General features: G+C 37.9%; 1 non-coding gene across 1 annotated transcript; it reads right to left on the reverse strand.

The window, feature by feature from the left end:
• Positions 1-11,543: 11,543 nt before the first annotated feature.
• Positions 11,544-11,650, reverse strand: LOC113928093. Its single transcript, XR_003521778.1, has one exon. It is a non-coding gene; the product is annotated as a U6 spliceosomal RNA (small nuclear RNA).
• Between the last annotated feature and the right edge of the window lie 238 nt (positions 11,651-11,888).

The raw sequence follows: 11,888 nt of genomic DNA on the forward strand, positions 1-11,888 counted from the left end.
TTTGATTTGAAATTCCACCTTTATCACATATGAAATTATGTGTTACATACATACGAATACATTTGGACCTATTTCTGAAATTTCTATTATGTTCCTTTGGTTGACTATTTATGGGCTAATACTACACTGTTTTAATTTTTGCAACTATAAAATAAACATATCTAGTGGCATACCTAGTGGCACTAGACCTTTTACTTCATTACTCATCTCACATTTTCCAGAGTTTTTCTTGATACTGTTTTTTGCCTTATAAACTTTAGAATCATTTTGTCTAGTTTTTTTTTTAAAGGCTACTGCTAATATTGTCTATGAACTATTTTTTTTTTTAAAGATTTTATTTATTTATTCATGAGAGACAGAGGGAGAGAGAGAGGGAGAAGCAGAGGGAGAAGCAGGCTCCCAAGGAGCAGGGAGCCCGATGCAGGACTCGATCCCAGGACCCTGGGATCATGACCTGAGCCGAAGGCAGATGCTTAACAATCTGAGCCACTCAGGCGCCCCTAGTTTTTTTTTTTTTTTAAAGTTTTGGGTTTTTTTTTTTTTTTAAAGATTTTATTTATTTGACAGAGAGAGAGGAGCGCGCAAGTGAGCACAAGCAGTGGGAGCAGGAGAAGCACACTCCGTGCTGAGCAGGGAGCCTGATGTGGGATTTGATCCCAGCACCCTGGGATCATGACCTGAGCCGAAGGCAGGCTCTTAACCCACTGAGCCACCCAGGCGCCCCAAGTTTTGGTGTTTTAAAATAAATTGATACATTCATAATATTTGTCTGACATCTAAGAATGTGTTTCCCTTTGTTCAGTTCTTTTGTATCCTTCAGTAATGTTCTCAAGCGTTGTTTCTGTATAGTCTTACACATTTCTTGTTAAATTCATCCCTAGGTTTTTAAGCTTTGTGTTGCTATCATAAATACCAACTTTATTTTCATCATATGTTTTTTTTCTGATTATTGTTTGTGTATGTGAAGCTATTTTTCTGTTTTCCGTTGGATAGTTTTAGCTGTTCATTTCCATTTCTCCTGTCTCTACTTTTTTCTCTTGCTTGATTGCATTGGCTCTTTCTTCCAGTACAGTATAATATATAATAGTAGTGACAGTGGTCATAATTGTTTTATATATATATAATTTTTGGTGGGGATACTTCTACTGTTTTCCCTTTTAAGCATGATGCTAACTTTGGGCTGAGAAAGATTTATCATATTAAGTAAATAATCATCTTTTCCAATTTTACTTAAGTATAATCAAGAGTGGTTATTCAATTGTTTTCCAAATGTTTTGGTGGCAATAAGATTATATAATTGTCTTTTTAGGTCTAATAATGTGGTGAATTGTATTAGTAGAATATGTTTCTATTTCTCCTTGCAGGTTGTGTAATTTTTGCTTTATAAAATTTGCAGAAGTATTATTTGGTAAGTGAAAGATTCATAATTATTATTTTTATGCATCATTTCTTGCTTTTTGGTCTGACTTCTACCTTTTTTTGATATTTAGATCCTAAACTCATTTTTATTTTGTCAGGTGTTTGCCTGGTATTTATTTTAAAAACTTCTGGGTCTTTTTGTTTTAGATATGTCTCTTGTACAAAGCATAAAATTGGGTTTTATTTTGTGATCCAGTCTGAAAATCTTCATTTCAGTATATACATTTATTTTCTTGATATTCAGATAAGCTTGATCTTTGTTCCACTGTATTATTTTATGTACCCTGTTCTAGCAGTTTTTAAAATGTCTTTGACTAAGTGGTTAGTTTTCTTTGCACATGCATATGCCTATGCGTATTTTTTTTCTGATATTTAGAAAGGTTTAATATTTTGTTTTTTCTAGTACCTAATACCCTTAGTCCTCTACTACTTTGGACAGTATCTATTAATTCCCTATCCTATAGCATTAAAAATTAGCACATTTCTTTCCTCTGACCCCTCTTCTTCAACAACACATTTTAGTTGATAATATTGCTTCTTACTCTTTATACTGTTAAGTATCATTATATTTCTCTTTCTTGGATTGTCAGCTTTAAATGATATCTTTTAACTCTATTACAGATGAAGCAATTAATATACTTATCATAGCTCCTATTTCTTTCTCCTTTTTCTTCTCAAGTTTTATTGGTTTTATAATTCTCATAATACCAGGACATAAAACATTTTTATTCTATTCTGATACCCTATTATGTATTTGCTTTATTCTTAATTCTGTAGTTAAATGTAGTCAGCACTCACAGGCATCCTTTTGTGGTGATGTTTCTAATCATCTCTCAGTTACCTGAAGTTCATTCCACCACATAGAATGACCATTCTCATTGTCATCTGATTGGTGAATTGGGTTCCAGACACCATCCTAAGGTGAGCTTTTCAGACCATGCTTGACTTATCTTGTCTTCTGCAAGAGGGAAAGGTAAGCCTGAGATAAGAGCTTATGTATAAGGAGTTTATTTGAGAAGTGATACCAGGAAGTGGGAATGAGAGACCAGGGAGACTGAAACATGGAAAGGAGGGAAATCCAATTCTTAGGTACATTATTGGGTTGATGAATGTTAATGGGAGAGTGGTCTTTGATCCCATAAGGATATTATGAGGACTATACTAAATGTGTTTTAGCATTGTCTCCTTAAAGGACAGAGGAAGACGTATGTCTCCATTGATTCCCATCTCCATTGATTGAGGGCCTTAACTTCCCCTACTTCCTGGTTGAGAATCTATGAGTGCTGAGTATGCCTAACCTTTGAAATACACTGTTTTATGCACAAAATAGGTTGAAACCTATGTGGAAATATAATTTAACTTTCTGAAACTGATTTTTTTCTCTTTGACTAGAAAGTTAGAATTATTTAATATTTTTAATCCATTTAAAATTTTATTGTTGCTTTGTATTGTTAATTTCCAGTTTTATTTTTACAGTCAGAGAATATGGCAGGTAAAATTGTCACTTTTGCGAGCAAGGGAAAGCGGGGGAGGGGCAGAGGGACAGAGAGAATTCCAAGCAGGAACAAGGGGCTTATGAAATAAGAACTGGAGGAACAGGCTCTAGATGGGGGTTCTGCAACTTACTCCCAGAATGCTCCTGACTGGCCCACCCAGGGCACCACTTCCTCTGTGGTAATCAGGAGGCCACCTAACTTCAAGGATGCCTAAACACAGCTCCAGTTCAGAGAATTAAAAGCCAGGAGCAGAAAGCTACCTTCACCACAATTGCCGGGACTAGAACCCGGACTCTGGTTCCTGCTGCCTGTGCAGCGACTAGAGACTCTATACTCCGCAGTCTTGGTTGCCAGCAGAAAAAATGCCCCAAGTTAAAGGAAGAAAGCCTTCACCCCATTGCATCCAGAACCCTGAGTATGAACAGCTATGGGGAATGTTGCTTTTAGCTTTCTAGTTTTGGAGCCCAGAAAAATCATGGCTTCCTGATTGTTGGAATCTTGGACTCCTGGCTGGACTAGTCTGATGGAGATCAAATGCCTCCAGTGATGGACACTGTAATAGGTAAGACTTCAGAAATAGTCCTCAGGATTTGATTTTCTTTCTCTTTACTGGAAGACCAGTAAGCAATCCTGCTGGCCATGAATATGCTGGAACAACACTCACTTAGGTAAACAATCCCATTGACTCCTGCCAGTTCTTCTTTCCTTGTCCCATCTCATAGCACTTTAAACCTGTTCCCAAAACTGTTCCTGTTGTTCTGGTCACCTAATCAATGCTCAAATCCAGGGGAAACAAATGAAATTTGCAAGAATAATTGCCCCATTGTGTAAAAGAAACATCCCAAATAACTCTACAATTGAATGACTATTATGTTCTGGCAGAGAGTACGGGTCAAGTTCCTTTACCTAACAGATATAGTACCAAAGCTCTGTCACCCAGTACCCTTCTAGCACAAAGCAGAATCCTATTATCTTGACCATTTTTTTTTTTTGAACCAAAAGATCCATGGGTGTGCTCCTGAACATCCTATATGAGACACTTCAAAAGATACATATTTACTCACAGCTTTCATCACCCCTAAAAGCCATGAGAAAATTCTGTCCTTTCCTTATCAAGACAGTGAACATTTTAAGATACCATCTCCAGAAAGATCTTAGAGGAGAGAGACCAAGAGGAAATACTTCTGATCTCCTATTGGTGTTAGTTATTTTATCAGATTGCCTTGTTGCATATGGCACAGGACCAAAGGGAGAGTGGATAAATGCTATAAAGCAAAGAACACTGGTTTACAGGGAAGAAGCCAAGGGTTGTTAGCTAGCAGAGTACAGTCAAGCCCAACCAATTAATTTCTCCCAGCAGCAAGATGGGGATAATAATACTTGTCCTGCCTATTTTGTGGGGTTTCTGTCCATGCTAAATGTGTCTATGTCCAAGTACCAACAACCATACAGAGCAACATAATTAACAGGACAAATGGAGCTGGCTTGTGAAAGTGAGAAGACTCAGTGGTTATGGGGTCATTAGGAACTCCACAGCACCCTCCCCAGGGCCACAGGCTTTGGCCTCAGACAGGGTTTAGTGCATAATACAGAAACCACCATTTCTGTTCAGTGGCCAAGGCACTGAAGGTAGATGCTTCTGACCTTCAGTCGTACCCAGGCTGTATCTGTGTTGCCCAGGCTAAAAACTTTCTCAAACACCCAGAAGCTCCTATGAGCAGCAAACTCTTCAGGAGCCATTTTCCCTGAAGAGGGGCCTTGGTTCCAGAAGAGAATTCTGAAACACAGAACATTCCCACTACACGCTGAGATAGGGCAGTCACACACAAGAATGCTATGATTCATGTCCAGCCAGTTACTGGGCCATGTTGTGGTGCTAATAAACTGCTGAGAAGTCCATCTTTGGTGGCTACTTTAGAATAGCTTCTTAGCTAACCAGAATAAATCAGAGGAGGAGGGATTTTTTGTGTTCACCTTCTGCCCTGGAGATTTAAAAGAATCTATACTTTCCTGGATCTGTCTTTTTCTAAGAACCATTCAGAAGGAAAATCTAAATAAACATTTAAACCCTTTTAACTCTAGCCTGTGAAGCTCAAAAGGCATCCTAGGAGGCCTGCGAGTCGATGTAGTGGTGTAACTGAGCCAACTGCTTCCAGCAGCTTCTGCACACCTGCTGTTCTGGTGATGCCCCTTTAGCTTTGGTGGTGGTTTGAGGAACCTGCTAAGAATGATTCTATGTGCCATAGTTCTCAGATTTCTTCAGACTAATGTGTCACATCTAATTAAGATGGTGCCGTATTATCACCTTGCTGTACTAACCGCAGCTGTCTCTGCTGAAATGTGCCAGTTAACCTGGATTGTCCCAAAAGGTGAGGAACAGCTTTGCTATGGTTGATGTATCATCTTAGCAGATTTTTATTTCCGTTAATATATAACCTAATATCTCTTCAAGTGTTTTACTATTCCAATCAATCAGTAGAAAAAAATGATATTTGAAAATTAGTTTTCCTACATAATCCTACCCATGTTCCATGAAGTTTTATTTTCTTGCTCTATTATAATAATTGTCCTGCTGACCTCACAAGATTGATGTGAGGCTCAGGTGAAGAATTGTATCTGAATATACAGAGGAAGCTGACATGCACGCCATAGGTGTATGTGCTAAACTAACCTGTGATCTTTGTTGCCTGACAAAGCTAGACATGACTCTGAAGGAAGAGTCTTAAAAACACACATGGTGCTCTATATGTATAGCTTTGGTAACAGAATAAAATATTTTAAACTTCATTCTCAACTATCTCATCATGGCAATAACTCTGCTGCGTTATCTTATATCTGGGATTAACATTCATCTGTACTTACTTTTTGTGTCTCTAAGGCAGATATTAATCTTTAAAATTCACCCCACTCCTAATAATAGTAATAATAATACAGTAATAATACTCAGTATTTCTTGTAACATTGTCAAGCAATTTGTGAATCATTCTCTGTATATCATGTAAGATGGATAGAGAAAAGAAAATGTGAGAATAAACCACAAAATGAAGTTGACAAAAATCCACAAGTGCTCCATATCATCTTTTTCTTGCAACTTTCATGTGTTTCAGCCAAACTACACTGCCTTCCTCTTCTAAATCAGCTGATGCAGCTGTCTTGCCAATATACAGGTTTTCATAGTTGGCCCTGGGCAAAGAGCTGATGAGGCCTCCTCAGCACTCAATTCTACACATTTTTCCCTCAGTGTAGCACATTTTCCCAAGATAGCTACCTGGATCCCTTTCTGAATTTCCCATCCCAGAATCCAGGATGTCCAACCCTCAATTCAGAAACCATTGCCTTTCAAGAAACTTTCTTCTAGGATGGTGACAATAGTTCACAGCGAGCAGAAGCAGCTGGGGCTCAAGGATGATAGTTTGCTCTGTCAGTCGAAAATTTATGTGGGAAGCTACCTATTATCATACCTAATACTTATGAGGAGGGCCAGCTTTCACTCTTTTTATAATCTTGAATCCATTTGGTGAGTTACAATTAAGTAACACTTTGGCAAAATGCATGCTGAATTAAACCTTGATATTGAATGTACCTCCCATGGACTTCCTTTAGAGGGCACTATTGATTCTCTGAAACCATGGAAACCTTTCCTCATGTTTCCTTGGTAAAGTTGGCCAATTTTGAAATCATATTGGGTTTCAAATCTACTCATCTAGAATAGTAGGACCATACTCATTACTGAATCTATTTTTAAAATATATTATAGAATAATTCAGAAGCTAAACCAGAATGCTGGTCGTTAGGACAAGTCATCAGTACGACACATGTAGTTCCATGTTTGGAGACTTCAACTGGTTTATTTGCTTTTGAAAATTCTTTAAGTGGGAATTTCCATTTGTAAATTAAACAATTCAGTCTTTTGTTTAGAAAGACAAATTAGCACCTCTTTGGAAATTAATGTCCCATTCTAGAAATAGATAATTATTTACATATTTTTGGAAGAAACCGTGTACTTTCATTCAGACATCCGTTAAGGTCTGGAGATATTCTACTAAAATTTCTTCTTCATATTTCTTATGTTTCATAGACTCTGCCAATTCAAAGAATTTTGATTAAGTCCCTAGGAGAGAACTTTCTTTTTTCATTCTCTAAAGTTAACAGAAGTAGCAATTTATAAATTGGCTCACTGCAGTTTTTATCTAATTTCAAAATAATGGGAAACCTGAAATATTTCAAAGCTCAGGAACATAATTTTTCAGATATAAATACTTTCATACCACCATCTACCAGGATTTGCTTAGCTTTCATATCATAAAATACTATTTCAACACGTGCCTTATATAATAACTTCTTACTAAATTACCAATATTCTAGGATAGTAGCTGATAGTAGTCCCACAGGTATTTTATAAACTAACAAATGAAGAAGCCATGTATGTACAAAGATAAGAGAAAAAAGATGATGGATTTTCATCATTTAATGAATTAAGTATAAATGATCAGACCAGCCTTTAAGACTCTTCACAGAATGGTCCCAGTTTATCTTCCTAAACTCAGCCTACTCTACCAGTAACCTAAGCTCCCAGCAAATGCACCACCGACTATTATCTGGACATTTGTGCTTCCGCATCTTCACCCCTTTACTCATCCGGAGTCTTCCACTTGGAATGCATCTTCCTCCCCAACTGTCCTCTCCAAACCTAATAAATGCCCAGCCCCTCCTTTAAGTGGCATTTTGAATACCGCTAACTCAACTGAGTCCTCTTCAGAAGGGATCTACCATCCTGTGAATTTCCATGGCTAGTTAGGTATAATATCCTTGTGGAATTTATCAATTTTGTTTTATATTTTGTATTTAAGTGGCTTACGTGTTTAATTCATCACTTCTTCTAAACTACATAATTTTTGTTTTGGGATCTGTTATCAAGTCTAGTGTCCAACATGTAACAGCTCTCTACATATTCTTTCAGTTGGGTTAAACTGAGACATTATTGCCATTTGCTTAATGAGGGGGCGTGGAAGGCAGAATTTGGACAGTGTGGAATCAGAGGGGTAAGGATTAATGCCAGAGATATTAAAGGTGAAGTAAAAGGCCTTACCAACTGATTGAATGTAGAACATACTCTGTCACTCTTATGTTCTCTATCCTATTTTACTTTAAATTATTACACTTTTCTGATATAATACAATATGTAATCCTTCATTAAAATAAAGCCTATATGGGCAAAACATTGTTTAGGTCATCCACTATATCTGCATGGAAGAGTCCAAGATATATTTTAGGTGCTCAATATTTGCTTGGTGAATAGACTAATAAGGATACAAAGGTGACAGCAAATTGTCCTACTAGAAGGATAGCAGCAGCATCAACAGATTAGGAAAAAGAGAAGTAATAAGTTTGGAGAGAATATGATGATTTCAATTTAGTTAGAGGTATATACATGGACATCCAAGTAGAGATGCTGAGGAAGCAACTGAAAATTGGTATTCGTATTTGAGAAGAAAGTCAGACTCAGATGTGTAGATGTGGGGCTTATGACACATCTGCAATTTATTGAAGCCCATGAGATTACATGGTGTTGTGAAGGGGAAAATGTGGGGAGGTCTGCTCTGGCTATATCACTGGGAAGCACCTCTGCTGAGGGGCAGAGCTAAGAGCCCAAACGTCAGTGAGAACTGGTCATGAAAATAAAAAATCAGAGATATACAGAATGTCCTTTTCTTGACTAACCTCTCTGCTATATTTGACATAATTGAATTTTTCTTCCCATTTATCTTTGCCATTCTTTACGGTTCCAGCCTTCCTACTCCATGCTAAATGCTGTAGATTTTTATCTTTTGAATTTATTCTACCTTCTTTTCACCAACCATCATAATTGTAGTTCAGAAACATCAACATCTTTATCCTCTCAATAGATGCAGAAAAAGCATTTGACAAAGTACAGCATCCTTTCTTGATCAAAACTCTTCAGAGTATAGGGATAGAGGGTACATACCTCAATATCATAAAACCCATCTATGAAAAACCTACAGCGAATATCATTCTCAATGGGGAAAAGCTGAGAGCTTTTCCCCTAAGGTCAGGAATGCGGCAGGGATGTCCACTATCACCACTGCTATTCAACATAGTATTAGAAGTCCTAGCCACAGCAATCAGACAACAAAAAGAAATCAAAGGCATCCAAATCGGCAAAGAGGAAGTCAAACTCTCACTCTTTGCAGATGATATGATACTGTATGTGGAAAACCCAAAGACTCCACCCCAAAACTGCTAGAACTCATACAGGAATTCAGTAAAATAGCAGGATATAAAATCAATGCACAGAAATCAGTGGCATTCCTATACACCAACAACAAGACAGAAGAGAGACAAATCAAGGAGTCGATCCCATTTACAATTGCACCCAAAACCATAAGATACCTAGGAATAAATTTAACCAAAGAGGCAAAGGATCTGTACTGAGAAAACTATAAAATACTCTTTAGTACCCTTCTTACCAGTCCACCAGCTTCTGGGCACCTGCCTGCCTATTCCACCCTCCATCATTTCACAGAAACGATTTAACAATGACTCAATTTTTCTGTGGCTACCCATGATCCATATCACATTGTCAAAACCCTTGACCTGGCTTCTGCCTTCTTGAACAACTTCATCTCTTGCCCCTCCCCCTACATTCTCTACCATCCCCCAACCATACCAAGCCACCTGTAGTTCCCTGATTGCACCATGCTGTTGCCTGTGCCTTAGACATTTTCCAATTGACAAACTCCTTACTTTTTCCTAAAAACAGTCCAAGAATTATCTCTTTCTGAAGCTCCACTAACTCATAGATTTAGATGCTTATTTCTCTACTCCTCTCACATGCCTCCACTATGGCTTTCAGCCGTTGTTTCACTGTCTTCCCACTAGCCTTTATTAGCCTCCTTGGGGGGAAGGACTAAATTCCTTTAATGTTTGTATTCTCAACATTTATCCCAGTGTGTGGCACATGGCAGGTGCATGATAAATTTTGATCAAATAAATGGATGAAAAGGAGGAGAAAAGTTCAAGGAGGAAGGATGTGGTGATCAGAGAAGCTGGAGCCCATCAATGACATTTGGATTCATTTACAGGGAAATGACTCAGAGAGTAGATTCGGTAGTGTGGTTAAGGCAGAAGCAAGATGACCAAGTTGAGGCAATGAAGATGGACTGTGTTTTCAATAACTGTGGTAGGGAAGCTAAGGTAGCTTGTCAGAGAAGTAGGTTTGGGGAAGCTCTGATTTTTTAATTTTAATTTTAATTTAATTTTTTATTATTTTGGATAAAGAAAAATGAGCCATAAGTAAGTGACCCAATAAAAAGGGAGCTGTTGCTAATTCAAAAAAAAGGATAAAGTAATGGACGTTCCAAAGGAAGGAGGAAGAGATGGCCTCAAAGGCATATGGTGAAGTCACTTTGTGATGATCTAACCAGTATCTAGTACCCTTTCTTGCAGTAACCACCCTTAATTTCAACTATCTCTTTCCAAGTGTAAGCCCACAAGATGATTAACTCTAAGAAACTCTATTCCCATTGTATTTTATGTGAAAGCCACAGAACACAGTTCCAGAATAGAAATCCATATGAATCATGCAATTGGACAATGCTGCCTGGGTACTCCAAATTCTATGTGTATTGGAGAAAAATTCAACTCCACCCTATTTCTAGAAACAGAGTATGGGGTTCAAACTTAAAATGAACTTATCACCTGACATTAGTTATGGGTTTAGGGAAGCCATTTCATCCAATTTAGACCAGTAAGATATGAGAGGGATTTCTTTCCCCCAGACTTTTGAAAATGAAGCCTCTCTGCTCTTCTGAATGAAGTTTTAGAACCAATTCTTATTCTCTGCTTGAATGTACAAAATGAAGCATGTGACCCTGGAACTGCTACAGTCATCTTGTGATCCCAAGGAGCCCTAACCTTAAAGTGAAGTTGATATCAGCAAGAGCAGAGAAGAGAGCACAGAATTCAGTTCCTCATGGCACTGCCAAGCTTCTGAAGTCGTCCTCCCTCTGGACTTTGCTACAAGAATGTATAATTCCTCTTTATTGTTTGAGGCCAGTAGAGATACAAAAGGAGCTATGATAGTCTAAGAAAAAGAATACGGACACCTCTTCCTCTGAGACCAGAGGGTAAAGATACAGAGAAATGATAGAGAAATCTGAAGTGTTTTTTTGGTGAATATCTATTTGTGTGTTTTCTATGAGCTAGACAATACACTTAAGACTCTATACTTTTTTAATTTTTTTTAAAGATTTTATTTATTTATTTGACAGAGAGAGACACAGAGAGAGAGGGAACACAAGCAGGGGAAGTGAGAGAGGGAGAAGCAGGCTTCCCGCGGAGCAGGGAGCCCAATGCGGGGCTTGATCCCAGGACCCTGGAATCATGACCTAAGCTGAAGGCAGACACTTAACGACTGAGCCCCCCAGGTGCCCCATGACTCTAGACTCTTGATTCAGCATATACTCACAACAGTTTTATGAGAACCATCATCATAATTTTATTTTTATTTTATTTTGTTGCCATCAATAAGAAATTTACTTGTTTTTAAAAAAATCCAAATGCTGCCATTGTCCAGAAAAATTTAACAGATTTATTTATAATGGTTATAAAAATATGGAATGCTTCACAAATTTGAGTGTCATCCTTGCACAGGGGCCATGCTAATCTTCTCTATATTGTTCCAATTTTAGTATGTGTGCTGCCAAAGCTAGCACCATCCCCCATCATCATTTTATATGAATAAACTGAGGCTATAAGAAATTAAGTGATTGGATGTGTCACTTGGCAGTAAGTAGAATTCACAGTTGAGTAGCATGTGAGTCTAGGTAGAGAGGCTTCCAGATCCCCTTGCCCTATGGTTGGGTTATAGCAATTTTCCCAGGAAAGCAGGAAACATGCAGAGGCAGAGAGCATGTGGAGTGGGGGTATAGCAGTGCTTGAGGACTGTAGGAT

Source organism: Zalophus californianus, chromosome 7 (genome assembly GCF_009762305.2).
Source record: "Zalophus californianus isolate mZalCal1 chromosome 7, mZalCal1.pri.v2, whole genome shotgun sequence".
Lineage (NCBI taxonomy): Eukaryota > Metazoa > Chordata > Mammalia > Carnivora > Otariidae > Zalophus > Zalophus californianus.